Raw genomic sequence first — 13,034 nt, forward strand, 5'->3', positions numbered from 1 at the left:
CCTAGGTAAACCTGTGTTTGCTCTCCTGTTTTGCTTCCAGGCACACCTGGGTGTCCCCAATGAGGAGACGAATTTGCTCTGCATGTTAGCTTCCAAAAAATGCCTTTGCAGGGCCCGGCGCAGTGGCCTAGCGGCTAAAGTCCTCGCCTTGAATGCCCCGGGATCCCATATGGGCACCGGTTCTAATCCCGGCAGCTCCACTTCCCATCCAGCTCCCTGCTTGTGGCCTGGGAAAGCAGTTGAGGACGGCCCAGTGCATTGGGACCCTGCACCCATGTGGGAGACCCGGAAGAGGTTCCAGGTTCCCGGCTTCGGATCGGCGCGCATTGGCCCGTTGCGGCTCACTTGGGGAGTGAATCATCGGACGGAAGATCTTCCTCTCTGTCTCTCCTCCTCTGTGTATATCTGGCTGTACTAAAATGAATAAATCTTTAAAAAAAAAATGCCTTTGCTGACCCTCTTACTCAGGCAGTACTGGAACTGCCACAGAAGCCCCCAGATTCCTCTCAAAACGTGTCTTTTTTCCCTGTGGCCTCACGCATCACCCTCAAATCCGTGTGCAGTGCCATAGGCTCATGCCCAGTGACTCATTCATCCTCCTTCCCACCTGTCTCAGCATGGCTAAGGGCTCTGCCCCCTTTGGGTAGAGCAGCTAATATCTATTCCCAGCAAGAATGTTTCCATTTTCACCTCTGCACCATTGTGAGCATGGTCACGATCACAGATCACACAGGCTTTGTTCCACTGATGACCACAGCTTACTCCTCCTCACCGTAACTCCTGTGCCAACTTTTGTACACACATCACATCCGGTGGTGCCCCACCACCCAGTCTACACCCCCCACAAACACCTACCAGATCCAACCAATATCTATCTTATTGTGGATTACAGTATTTTATGTAAAATTGGGATATTTAGTAGGCTTGTTGAGTCAAGGCAAGACTCTGATGAAGAGGATTCAGTTATAAAGTGACAAAGGACATATTTATAATATAACCCAATGTTTCTCATGCAAATCCTATCACATGCCTTCTGTATAAAAAAATGGAAGCAATGTCATTATTTAATTATTCTCCTGTTCCCTCGTGAGCCTCTGGGATGTAACATCGCAAAGGCAAAAAAAGAACAGTTCCTGGTGCTTCCTGATATTCCAAAACAACTTTGCACCCCAAAAATGGTAGATACAAGGAAAGATGGGAAGCATCCAAAATTAAAATAGATTTAGAAAGAGAAGGTGCCTTAGGTGGGTTCCAATCGGGCTCCCCTCCCCCCCTCACCTACTTGTGGTGTCAGAGCTGCGGTCAGCTCCTTTTGCCATGGTACACGAAGTTTGCTGTTGTTTTTTAAATAGAGTAGACAAGACCATCAATGTCTGCAGTCGCTGGGGTCTGGCCAGGCTGAACCTGGGACACTGTAATCATGAATCCTAATGCTAGCAGACAGCTGTGTGCGAAGAGCAAATGCCACTCAATTCCCACATCAGTCTCCGTAACAGATGAAAGCAGAAGCCCCTAGAAGTCAAAGGCCTGTCCCTGCCCCCTCCCGTCACCCAGCACGAGGACAGATAGAGTTTGAAATGCTCTCTTTAGAATTCCACTATCTTCTACAACATCCTATTGCAAAGATGAATGAAATGGAATGAAATATTCTTGATTTATAAAAATATGGTTCATAATTAAAGCCACATACATTTCCCAACTCTAGCATACAAGCAACCATTCAGTTTATTAAAATGACTTCTGTAATTGATCCATTGGGCTTACGCATTATTGCCTGTCTTTACTCCCTGCAGCGAAGGAATGAATTAAGTTTACTAAGCCAATTCCTAATTTGAGATTGTGAAGTTTCCCCCTCCCCCCATTTTTCTTTATCTTTAGCTCAAGTCTTCATTTTCAACTGTATAGTGAAGGCTCTGTTCTTACTGTGTTTGCTTGTTGGGAACCCACTCTACTTGAACTTGAATCCTTGTTGATCACTGTCAGGATTCCAAGGGGGGTGAAGCACCGCAGTGCAGGTCAAGCCGCCATTTGTGGTGCCAGCAGTCCTACATCAGAGAGCTGGGCAAGTGCTGGCCTCTCTGCTTGTAATGTGCCTGGAAAAGTTCCACCCAGGCTGGCTAGGGTTTTCCAAAATGAAAAGTATCTAAGAAAAAAAAATAAATAAGAAGCTTTCTTCCAATTTTAGTATATGTGCTGCCGAAGCGAGCACAAGAAGCTTTCTTGTAAAAGCCAAAGTTGGAAGTTGAAGTTTCAGCCTCAGCCTCGCCGTTCTTGCTGTTGGCTCCTGTGCAGCCCTGATCCAGAGGGGTCCCCAAGGCCTAAGTTGTTGTCTTGCTCAGTCCTGAAGTCTCTGCCCCGCGGTGCTAGAGGTCTCAGCCAGAGTCTGGTAACTGTCATCTCTACCAAATAATCCCAAGTCAGATGTGGATTCAATTAGAGACAGCAAGTCTTATGAGTTGCTCTTTTATAAAGATAAGCTCAGATATCCTCAGCATACCGAAACCACAGCCATGCTCAGTGGGGTTTTGAGTTTTCTCACAGTGACATCATCTGGGGGAAGGGAGGACCACCCTGCTTGATTTCCTAGAGTGATACCTTTTGAAGAAAATGCAAGGGGTGCGGGGAGCATGGAAGGCTCAAAGACCTGAAGTGCATGCGCAATCCTGGAAGCTTTGGAGCTGAAATGGATTTAGGAGTTTCCAGTTCTGCTTCTCGTCCCTTTTCCAGAAGCTTCCAAGGAGGCTTCTCCCACACCCCCTGAGAACCTACACATAGCTCTCCACCTTCAGAGGGGATGAGCCACCCACACTCGAGCAAGCAGGGAAGCCCGGCCAGCTGTGACAAGGCTCTGCTATTGGGCCTCAAGAAACAAACCAGATGCTCCATTAGCAGCCTGTGGCTAGAAAAGTACCGCAGGAAGATGTTTTATGAAGGGCTTTGTAACCACTAAAGAACTGTGAACCCCAGGTTCTGTAACACTCTGTTCAGCTGAAGCCTGGATTTCCAAAGTGTGCTCTGAAGGGCTCCGTAAGTGTTAAGTGACTAGAAGGATTCCATGATCAAATGGATATGAAATAAACAACTGCTGAATTTAGATGAAAGTGTCAGACAACAGGGAAAAAGGTGTTTGGGTGGTTCTGTTATCTTGGCTTTAGGTGTCACCAGCCTCGTCATAACACTGTACAATAGTGTTCCATAACGCTGCTATTGGAGAAAACTGAGCAAAGGGTGGGCAGGATTTCTAATTATTTGGTGTCTTGTTTATCATATTACTTCAAACATGTATTGATAAATGCTATATTATTTCTTATATGGATCTTTAGGTATGTTGGAAATCCAAAAGCTTGAATGGGATTTGAATAAAGCCTGAACCAGAAGCAGGCATCTGGCTTGTAGCTGCTGTAGCTGTGCCCCATAGCAGCGTTTTGGGGTCCTGTATCCTAGCTGTGGCTCCTCAAGGGACCAGTGTGGGAAACCCTGACTGATTCCTGGCTCGACCCAGCACGGAGGAGCTTGGCTGCTGCTGCTTTCTCACTTGCTCTCAATCTCTCTCTCGAATAAAAATGAAAATATATAAATAAGATTTTAAAATATTAAAAGAAATTAGGGGTTGATAAAACACAAAGCTAATTTATCTGGGAGGCAAAGAGAGAAAAGGAGAGAAAGATCTTCTGTCTGATGATTCACTTCCCGAATGCCTGCAGCAGCCAGGGCTGGGGGAGACTGAACTCAGAAGCCCTGAACTCTCAAGTGTGGCAGAGACCCAAGAACTTGAACCTTCACCTGCTGTCTCCCAAGGTGTACATTAGGACTCCAACCTCCCAAACAGTGATGTTATTGCATTTTTCCACTTGTGGAGTCATGTTGGTGCTCATGAAGTTTCTTTTCTTTTTCTCTTTTTCAAATTATTTTGATAATCTTGACATAGTTGATTAGGGCACAAAGGGTCGAGGGCTACGGAAAAGTGGGTAAGACCATTGTTTCCATGTTATTTATGTATGTATGTATGTATGTATGTATCTTGGGTAAAGGGAAAGAAAAAGGGAAAAGCCCTACCCAGCCCTCCACCATCCCAGGTCCCCGACGTGGGGCATGCTCCGAGGGGCTTGCTCAAGTGGTTTTGATAGTCCAACAGTTCGGAATTGCTGCCAATCTCGCTGTTCCAAGCACGATGAAGCTCATGAAGTTTCAGATTTTGGATCATTCAACATTTCAGATTTTTAATTTAGAGTTGCTCAAACCCTATTTTGCTTTGAATCCAGACTACCTTAACAGTTTTCCCCTTTAAGATTGCTTTTATGAAAAGGGGTAGTGAGACTACCTTTGCTTTGGGTTTCATGCCAGGGGGAGGAGTTGAAATGTTAGCTAAGGAGGTTACCTGGAGAAGATGGGCGTGGAGGACAGTGGGAGTCCCCTCACCAGACAGGGACAAAGTGGTGCAAAGCTAACAAAGTAGGGAACCTATCTGAAAGGGGAAAGAATGGTTGTACATGATGAACATATGCAAATTTCAAAAAGATAGTAGGCTTTTCTAAGCTTTCTATGTTTTTTTCTTGGTTCAATTCATTGCCATGTTGGGGTGAAAGTGCTCCATGTGCTGCCCCCTGGTGGATTCAGCCAGTGCTATTTATGACTACTTGGAGAGCAGATTTTTTAATACATTTTTTATTATTGTTATTATTTTATAGTACAGTTTCATATTCCCTTATCCCCTCCCCAGTTCCCTCCCCCCCAGTTCCTCTATATCATTACTAACATAAAGTTCTTCATACTCAGTCATATGTCCATCATTGCGGGCACGGACAATGGCAGAGAGTCCAGCATCCTATTGTCAACATATAGTAAACAGTTTCATTGTAAGTCCATCTTGGTCTGGAAGCAGAAATGCATGCCACACCACATCCTCACATCTGAATGTTACTCTCCATTTCACAGCTACCATACATCCCCTTAAATGAAAAGTCATGATTCAAACTCATGGGTTGCAGACTTGAAAGGCCTTTGAGGACCAGGCCAGTTATGCAGACATAGCAAGTAAGACAACAGAAGGACCACAGGGCCAAGTGCGGTGACACTGAAAAATGCAGACCGCGCCAAAGTCGCATCAAGTCAGGAGGTTTGAGGATTTTTCTTGTTAATGGTGGCAAAACAAACACCTCCTGCGTCCACATCAGCAGCCTGGATGAGGCTCCTGGCTCCTGGCTTCAGCCTGGGCCAGCTCCAGCAACTTGGAGAGTGAACCAGCAGATGGAAGATCTCTATGTATCGTTCCCTCTCTATAACTCTGCCTGTCAAATAAATAAAATATAAACTGTTTTTTAAAAATAGGACTAGACATTTTGCCTGTAAGACTCAATGGGAGAAAATGCTGTTTAAGTGAATTGATGCATTGTGACTGTGTCTTAAGTTAAAAAGCTGTGCTGCATGAGACACTATACAATAGGAAACTGTAAGACATTAACCAAACTAGTTTTGAGATTTTTGGTTTCAATTAAACATTTAAGAATTTAACATCAGAATTGAATCCTAATATGCTGTATTCATAACTGAAGAGCATAGTTGGAATAAAAAGAGTCATAAATAGTGAAAAATAGTAGTGAGAACGTGATGATATTTTGGAAACACAGAGGCTTTTTTGGTTGATGTTTAGAAAATGATATTTATTACCGATTTTTATAGTTGTTTTTAAAAAATATTTATTTACTTATTTGAAATTCAGAATTACAGAGACAGAGAGAGAAAGGAATCTTCTGTTTACTGGTTCATTCCCTAAATGGCCGCAAAGCCAAGGCTGGGCCAGGTCTCCCACACACCTTGCATGGGCCCAAAGCTGGGACTAGCTCCTGCTGGCTTCCCAGGCAGTAGCAGGGAGTTGGATCACAAGTGGAGCAGCTGGGAGTTGAGCTAGCACCCACACAGGATGCCAGCGCTGCAGGTGGTGGCTTAACTCATTGTATCACAACACTGATCCACTTAATTGTAAAGGTAGATTTACAGAGAAAAGGAGATACAGAGAGAAATATCTCCTGTCCACTAGTTTACTCCCTAAGTGGCTACAGAAGCAGAGTCAAAGCCAGGAGCCAGGCGCTGCCTTGGGTCTCTCACGAGGGTGCAGGGTTCCAAGGCTTTGGACCATCCTTGACTGCTTTCCCAGCCAACAAGCAGGGAGCTGCCTGGGAAATGCCAGGTAACAGACTGGCACCCGTTTGAGATCCCAGCATGTGCAAGGCAATAATTTAATCACCAAGCCATCGTGTGGGGCATTTAATTTTTAAGTCATTTAATCTTTTTCGGTTGATTGGACATATTTACCTCATTTTTCCAAGTATCTGTTGTGTCCCTTTCATCTTCAGTGGTTTCCTACTCTCTACCATGTTACTCCCAATTTTTTTTTTTCAGGCAGCCAATTCCTACCGTCAACCTCTGCTTTGTTTATTCACTTAGAATCAGAAAGCAGAGGCAGTGACAGATGCACTTTGCTTATTTGCTCCCCAAACCATCATAATGGCTTGTCCTCACAGGAGTAGAGAGGGGCTGGGCCATTGCTGAAGCCACCAACTGGGAATTCAATCCAGGTTTCCCACATGGACAGCAGAGCAGCAGCTCTCGAGTGAGCACCTGCTGTCCTCCAGGGTCTGCACAGGCAGGAAGCCGAAGTTGGAGCCGGGCCCGGAATGAGACCCAGGCTGTCCAGTGGAAGACACTGGCATTTTCGGTGGGGGTCTTGGCTGCTCGGCTAAATGTCCTCCCTTGTTCCCAAGACTGAACAGCGATCTTGCTGGTTTTCACTGTTATTCGAGAACTCTTCCCTACTATTCGCCAGTGAAGTTTTCGCCTGTTCTCAGCTTCACAAAGTGAATATGAAAAAACAAAGTGTGGCTTTCCCGAGGCAGGCTCTCAGTGCCTTCCCTTGACGCACCACTGTTCTCTGCTATCTGCCTGCACTCACAGCCACTCGAGGTGCTGACAACAATTTCGGGTAGCACATGAAATCTGAGGAATGTTTTCTCTGTATGTGTGTGTTTAAATGCATTTCCGCACATATTTACATTCCCATATGCTTATTTTTGATAGTTTTGTCTAAGTAAAATTAGAAACTTTTAAATAACAAGTACAAATCCTTATACAGGACAATGACTCAGAAGCATCTCCATGAAGAACAATGTCATACAGGAAGTGCTTTAGCCCAACTACCAGGACACTTCTTAGATCTCCTGCATCCCGTAGCAGGGGACCTGGTTCAAGTCCTGGCTTTTCTGCTTCTGATCCAGCTTCCTGCTTATGTACCCACTGGGAGGCAGCCGGTGAAGGCACAAGTGCCTGGCTTCTCTGCCACTCACATGGGACACCCAGACTTCAGTCAAAAGGGGCATAGCCAGGACTCGAACTGGCATCCACATGGGATGCCAGTGCTACAGGCAAGGCTTAGCCTACTCTGCCACAGCACCTAACTTCTGAAACAAAAGAACAGCCCATGTTGTCTTGGTGTTCACCTCACTTTTTCATGCAGCGTCACAGGTTCTGGATTAATCCAGTTCTTAGTCTTTGAAAGGCTCTGCAGTGTGACATAGCTTGTTGCTTGATTTTCTTCACAGCCAATGAGTCAGCTTTCCAGGAATTGATTTGCTTGTCCTAATTTTGGTTATTCTTTCTCCCACACTCTTTGGTTTTTAACATTGTGCAAAAAGAGAGCAAACAAAAGCTCTGCTACTCTCACCTTTGTAGAATTTCAGAATGGAGAAATTGATTACATGTATACAATAAGACAACAAAAACCAGTGGTCTCCAATTATTCTTATAGGTGAACTTGAGCACCAATTTGTTTTGCTAAAATTATGTCATTGCTCTTATTTTTACAAAAACCAAATTCTTGGTTTTATCTGTCTTTTCTTTCACTTATCAATGTCTAGTTTTATATTTATTATATTATTCCCTTAATTTTGTTTTGTGGTTGTTTTATTTTATATATATATATATATATAAAATTTTGATAGTCTTAGTTGATTAGGGTAGAAATGGTCAAGGGCTACAGGAAAGTGGGTAAGACCATTGTTTCCACACTAATATTTTTTTTTCTGTATCCAGGGTGAGGGGAGAAACAAAGGGAGAATCCCCACCCAAGCCCCACCCATCCCAGGTCCCCAATGTGGGGCATGCTCTGAGGGTCCTGCTCAAGCAATTTTGATAGTCGAACAGTTCTAAATTGCTGCCAATCTCGCTGTTCCAATTGCGATGAAACCTATTCAGAATCCACTGGTTGACACAGTCCCTTCATAGTTGGGGTTCTGAGATCAGCAGTTCAGTTGGAGGGATCTCCAAAGAAACTTCATCTGAGGTGATCCCAGACCCTATTCTTGTGTGTGCTTGCCAGTACAGGGTCCAGCACCAGCCCCAATCAGCTTATGCACATGCTGGTGTTGCGATTACTGGATCAATTCTGTTTCCAGCCCTTACTTCCACGCAAACCAATGGTTGTTGAAACCAGCCCAATCCTGCCCACTTCATACTTGGCCTTCACGCAAATCAGTGGGAGGTGCATCCTAGTGGGGGTGACTCTCCATAACCCCTACCAGGCCTGCCCCCTACCCTGGTTCCCATGCTTGCCACTATGTACCGTAGACTTGTTCATTCTGTCCCACATCCCATTCAGCTCTCATACATGTCAATGGGCGTTGAAGCCTAGTTCAACCCAACCAGCCTCACCATCCAGCCCACACACATACTGGCAGTTGCCTTTCTGTCTAGCCATGCCTGCCCCAGTCCTGGTTTTCATGCTCTCTCATGGGAGTGGTAACCCAAAAGAGATGTGCCCACTATTTCCCTACCGGGCCCACTCCCAATCCCGGATCATGCACTGTCCAGGTGATTCTGCATGTTAACTTGACAGAGCTAGCCCCCAGTGCCAGCATCTGCCAGCTGATGCTGTGGCAAAGCCCAACAAACCCTCATCCACTCTGTTTATGCTTGCACCAGTAGGAACAGTCAGCCCAACCTGGCTTTTCCGTGATCTAGCTCATATGAGGCCTACAAGGTGTTGTAGCCCTCCCTGGTCTGGTCTGCCCCCATTCCAACTCATGCTCTTCAGTGGCAGTGGCTGTCCAGCAGGGGAGCCCACATTCCCCCTGCCGGCTTTGAGCCCCTCCCTCCCTGGTTCCCATGTGTGCCATTTGGGAGCTGTGGCCACATCTGGTACGGTTCACCTCTCCTTGGGATTTCACAATGTGCACTGGTTTGTGTCGCAACTGAACCTGGCCTGACCCATACTCTGTTCTGGTACTCAGATTCGCCAGCAGGTGATGTGAACTGGTTCAGCCTGGTATGCCCCCAACCTATGCCAAATGTATGCCAGTGGGTATCTTTCTCTGGCCTGGTCTGGGTTGTTCCCTATCGTGGTTCTTGTGCTCACCTGCAGGGACTGTGTACCAACAGAAGAGTTTCCCAAGCGCCTCCATCAGAACCTCTCCCTGTGCCGGATCTTGCGCATACTGGTGGGTCCATGGGCCAGCCCTACTCAGTTTACCTCCTCTCCTGGTAGGAACAGTGGCCTTTCCTTGCTAACCTTCAATCCATTCTGGTTCTTACTGTTGGATGTTTCAGCCCAGCCAAGGCTCGTCCATACCCAGACACTGCTCACACATGGCTCAGTAGGGGCACAGATCTAGCTTAGTCCGTCCTACATCTACCCAGCTTCTCCAGAGCACCAGATGGTGCTGGCATCTAGCCAGGACAGGTGTACCCAGCCCCAGTTCACACTTGTGCTAAGGGAGACTGCAACCATATCCAGACCAGAATGCATTCCCCACTCCGGCCCCCGCACTCATTCGTGGGAACCCAACCTAGCAAGGGTGTACTCTCATAGCTCCCCAACGGGGCCTAGTCCCAGTCCTAGATTACACACGTGCCAGTGGTTGCTTTGACCCGGTTGGCTTAGCCCCTCACCTATTTCAGCCTTTGCCTTCAATGCTGTGGCTCAGTATCCCCGGCCCAGGCAAACCAGTAGGTGCAAGAGCCTAGCTCAGCATGACCTGTGCTCCATCTTGGTTAATGTTCTTCGTTGTGAGTTAAGGTTTGCTCGGCCCTGCCTGGTCCGCCCCCTCTCAGTTGCAGCTCGGCCCACCCCACATTCTGCTTTAGGATGCACATTTGGGTGCTGCTGCCTTGACCTGCCCAGACTGTTGTCGGTTCCCATAAGAGATGACAGGTTCCATGGTCACAGTTGGCTCATCCCATCACCATCCCAACTCGTGAGCTAACCAGCAGGACTTGTATTTCCACAGAGTTTGGTCCATGCATCCCACACAGAATCTATCACCGGACCTGGTTATCTCAAGTGCTGGTTAGTGTCTTGACCCTGCCAAGTGCGATTGGTCTCCTGTTCCACCACACAGTCAGGTACTGGTACCTAGCCCTGCCAGACAGGCCCCCAGTCCTAGCTTTGGTGTGTGGCAGTGATGCTCTATGCTAACAGCTCATCTCAGGATTCCCATGTGGGTTGGTGAATCAGTCTGGCCCAAATAGATCTTATGGATTCTCCCCTTCAAACCACCAGGTCTCAGTCCCCATGCTTGCTAGAAAGTTCCATGACCCTGTTGCTGGGAAACACCCAGAATTCATCTCTCACCTACACTCACACTGGCCTTATCCATGGATGTCTCTAGGCAGCAATTACATATCCTAAAAACCCCAGAGCTTGCCGCTGGGCAGCCAGCAGGCAGAGCCTGAACCCAGTGTGCGCACTGACCACTCAAAGCCTAGGACTCGCTCACCGTGTGGTGTCAGTGTCCAGGGGTCGAGTCCCAAGCATTGGGTACAGCTTGGTTCTGGCACCCCCCACCGCTGCCATGCTGTGGGGGCTTCTTTCACCCCAATCCCGCGGCTGAACACCTTGTGGTTGTTTTATTGCATGCTTATCTCTTCTTTAATAGTGAAAGCACTTAGGCCTGGCTTGATAGCCTAGTGGCTGAAGTCCTCGCCTTGAATGCATCAGGATCCATATGGGCACTGGTTCTAATCCCAGAAGTCCTACTTCCCATTCAGCTCCCTGATTGTGGCCTGGGAAAGCAGTCAAGGATGGGCCAAAGCTTTGTGACCCTGTATCCACGTGGGAGACTCAGAAGCAGCTCTGGCCATTGTGGTCACTTGGGGAGTGAATCATCGAATGGAAGACCTTTTCTGTCTCTCCTCCTCTTTGTATATCTGCCTTTCCAATAAAAATAAACAAATCTTAAAAAAAATTAGTACAAGCACTTAGTACTGAATTTTCTGTAGTGTATGTTTGCGGCCAAATTCTGTAGTTACTGATTTTCTTTTGTTTTTATTGACATTCAAGCCCAAAGAGATTGGTACAGTAATATTGATTTCTGTTCTGACACAAAAATTTTTAAAGAGCAGTCTTAGGTTTCCAAATGGGAATAATTTTTGTTATTTATTCATGTCTCTCCTTGCTTTACTACAGCTCATCAAGATAGAAACTAGGTCTACAGGAATTTCAGTGAACATTTTTTTTTTTAAAATCATGCCACTCGTATTGGAAAATTCTTATATTTATCACTTGTAAATCTTGTAACCGTCTGAGAACTCAGATGCAGCAATAAAGTAGCATAGCATTGATAAGGTTTTTTTGTTGTTGTTGTTTGCAGTTTTACAAAGTTGCTCTATAAGAAAGAAAAAAAATGTTTTAAAGGGGTCCTTCCCCAGGTAGTACTGCGGATCATGAAGATCTCCAACACTTGTTTCCCAGAATGGACTCCATCAGTCACAGAAATTTTGATATTTGAACATATTGTGTGTATTTATCTTATCTTCTGCCTTTCCATATATAAAAGTACTTCAAAAACTTGATGGGAAATACATAATTAAAAGATCAGTTTATTGGGGGCTGGAAGCATGGCTCAATCGGGTAATCCTCCACTCTGTGGCGCTGGCATCCGTATGGGTGTGGGCTCGTGTCCTGGCTGCTCCACTTCTGACTCAGCTCCCTGCTTATGGCCTGGGACGGCAGCAGAGGAAGGCCCAAGTTCTTGGAGTCCTGTACCCACGTGGGAGACCAGAAGAGGTTCCTGGATCTTAGCTTCGGATCAACTCAGCTCTGGCCACTGTGGACATCTGGAAAGTGAATGAGCAGATGGAACATCTTTTCTTTCTATTTCTCCTTCTCCATGTAAATCTGCCTTTCAAATAAAATCAAACGAATTATTTTCAAAGATAAACTTATTTTTGTGCTAACAATTTTTGGAATCTCTGGCTAGCTTTTTCACAGTAACATTTTTCATGAATTTTTTGAAGCTCCTCACATATGAGTGAAAGGTACTCATCTATACAGACATGCTGGGAAATGGAAATTACTGAGATTCCTTTGGGGAAAAGAAATGAGATAATGAACAAAGAGCTTCCAGTTTTTGACATTTAAATGGCATTTTGCAATAATAGGCAAATATCCTTAAGTCAGTAGAAAACAAAGAAATGCCAGAGTCCTTTGCTTGCACTTAATATATTGCATGCTAGGCCTGAGCCAGATATGTTGTAAAAATTTTCCTGGAGTTGATAAAAACAAAATTTCATTTTCCCTTAGGATTTATCTAGGAAAGCTGCATTCCCAAAGGTGGGGGGTTTTAAATGGAGGCAGGGATTTGTGCCTGCTGATGCTGGAGATGATGCCAAGCGCAGGAAGAGGAGGAAGACACAGGACAGGGAGAGCAAGTCAGAGGCCCCCGGTTCCTCTTGGAGTCTTAGTACAGTGAAAGAAACTGTGCTGAAATGCTGGGGGGGGCGGGGAGACAGTAGGGAGGGCTGTGCAATTGGACCTGAGGCACCAAAACGTGCAGTCTTTCAGTGGTGAGAACATCTTCTCAGTAGCTGAGGCACCTGAGTGAAGAACTAGAAAAGGGACAGAGATGAGGAAGGAGCATCCACCGGCCACACTCTTAGTAATGAACAATTAGAGTTGGGTGAAATGTGGACATCCTAGAACCCGCGCATTACTCCATTTTAGGCACTTCAGTTTACAAACACTATCCTGTTTGGCATGAGGGCAT

This window comes from Ochotona princeps, chromosome 5, assembly GCF_030435755.1.
Source record: "Ochotona princeps isolate mOchPri1 chromosome 5, mOchPri1.hap1, whole genome shotgun sequence".
NCBI classification, from domain to species: domain Eukaryota; kingdom Metazoa; phylum Chordata; class Mammalia; order Lagomorpha; family Ochotonidae; genus Ochotona; species Ochotona princeps.